Raw genomic sequence first — 2,265 nt, forward strand, 5'->3', positions numbered from 1 at the left:
ACAAACAGCACGATTAGCCCTTATAATACAGCTGTCGAGGGCAGCCTTCAATAAAATTAGCAAAGCAATTTCACTTCAGTTCACAGACAGCTTTCCTTTGAAGGTTCCCTATAATATTTTGGAGAGTGCTCTCAGACATTCTGTATCTGTTCTTCATATCTGTTGGGAGAGCAGTGTCTCATGTTACCATCTGGTTTTTTAGGCTAGCTCTCAACTGGTTCAGAGTTTTAATTCTCTGTGGCTGTAGTATATAGTAGCTTGATAATTTCTTTTGGATGATTTATGTGATTCACGCTTTATATTTGACGGAATTTTCGATTGAGTTAGTTTTAACATATTCGTGTTTTATTCATGGAGAAGAGAAGAGTGCTGGTGGACATCCTGTGCAGGTATTGACCTCAGCAGGCTTGTATCCCAGCATTGAGAAACATTCTCAGTGTGTGTAGATCTGAAGTACCAGCTGTAGTTGCAGCCATGGTAAAATACATGCTGATTGATGGTTAATGTTTAGTCAGCCATAGATGTCTCTAGAATCATAGCTCAACAGTTATCAGTGGCCCTGTGTGTTGTGTTTAACACTAACGCCCACAAAGAGGTATACAGCTGCGCAAGGCAATGAGTCATTGATGTACTCAGACTTCAATAATTCATGTTTTGATCACTGATTTTGTCCTGAATCTGATCTGGATAAAGCAGCAAACGAGTCTGGTGGGTTGAATCAGGATCTCCATGCTGGCTGTGACTGTGGATTCAGCCAGACCTTTCTCCAGTGCTGACACAGCGATGTGGAGACAGGTCTGGCTATGCGAGACTACCATGCTGGTGACAGTGACGCACACGGACACACCAGTCATAGAGGTGAGGGAGATGACGGTGTTGGCACTGAAATTTCTCATCCATATCACGCATGGACCAGGGGTTGACAGATAACCTGTGGGCTTGGGCGAAGATGAAGTGAATATTTAATATCTCGTCTTTGTGAATAGGCCAAGCTTTTAACATGGAAGCATTCCACTTGTAATAAACCTTATTGATTCTGTCAGACAGATACTGGAACAGAGAGAAAATTGGCACAGTTAGACTTCGGGTGTGAGGAGCAGTGAAGTTTTGTTCTGTTCACAAAGGACACCACCACTGCTTTCTACTGCAAACTCTACATGACGAGCAAGCTGAGCTTCTGGGCTCCTTCTCATCTCGTCTTCTCCTGGGTTCAGTCTCTGGACTTCAAAGCTTGGCCCATTTGTCTGGAGACCAGCTTGACTCTCCAGAGCAGAACTCAGCTGTATCCCTGAGCCACACCAAACACACCGAAGGCAGCCATCCAGCCAACTTTGAGAACAAGAACTTTCTACACGAAAACCTCCTCCAGTCTGCTTGATGGCTGCATTTCTAACATGGCCAAAGTTAGGAAAATCAGAGCTCTGACAGACTCTTAAGTGGGGTGTGTGTGAAGCTGTTACCACCCTGCTGTCCGCTGAGCAACACAGCAGACTCAAGCTGAAGTCGCCACGTGGGATCGAGAATGCCCAAAAATGCCAGAGAGCTCAGAAAGTTCCACATGAGAGAAAAAGACACATCAGCTAAAACCTCTCTCAGCTGCTGAACGGTGCATTGAGGTGATTTCACTGGTTAATGCTGGTCTTCCACTTGGTTTTTCCAGTGTTGTCCACAAATTGATCGCAACAACAATTTAGGAACATGGATTTGAGTGTGTAATGCAGGTAAGTCTGCAAGATAACTTGCTGGTTAGCCTTAGCTTTGGTGCTGCTTTGACGAGGTGTCTGATGTCAGATGGTAGTGATGATGATGATGATGATGATGATGATGATGATGATGCATCTCACAGCTGGTTTTCCAGGTTTGGGTCAGTCAGTCTTGAGAGGAACTGAGTCTTAGCAAGAGTCAGTTTTGAAAAGAGCTGCTCACAGTAGCAGGTTGTTGCTTTGCAGCTCAATGATTTCATGTTGTTAGTTGTTAGACATACACAGCTGGCTCCACATGAAATGTCTCTTTGTTTCCTTGTCCTGAGGAGTTTTCACACTCAAATGTCACAGCAGGCTTTTGTCCTTGCAGAGTAGGAAAATGCACAGTGTTTCCTCTTTTCACTTGCACTGTCTCAGCTTTGATTTCACTTCAAATGATCTCACGTTGGAAAGCAGAGAGCTGAGAAGCTGCTGGAGCTTGAGGTTCAGCTCTGAGAGGTACTTGGTCCACCATGACAGACATTTGCTATCACTGACTTTCCACGACAGGTTTTCTTTCATC

The sequence above is a fragment of the Chaetodon auriga genome, chromosome 14 (assembly GCF_051107435.1).
Source record: "Chaetodon auriga isolate fChaAug3 chromosome 14, fChaAug3.hap1, whole genome shotgun sequence".
In the NCBI taxonomy this organism is placed as follows: Eukaryota; Metazoa; Chordata; class Actinopteri; order Chaetodontiformes; family Chaetodontidae; genus Chaetodon; species Chaetodon auriga.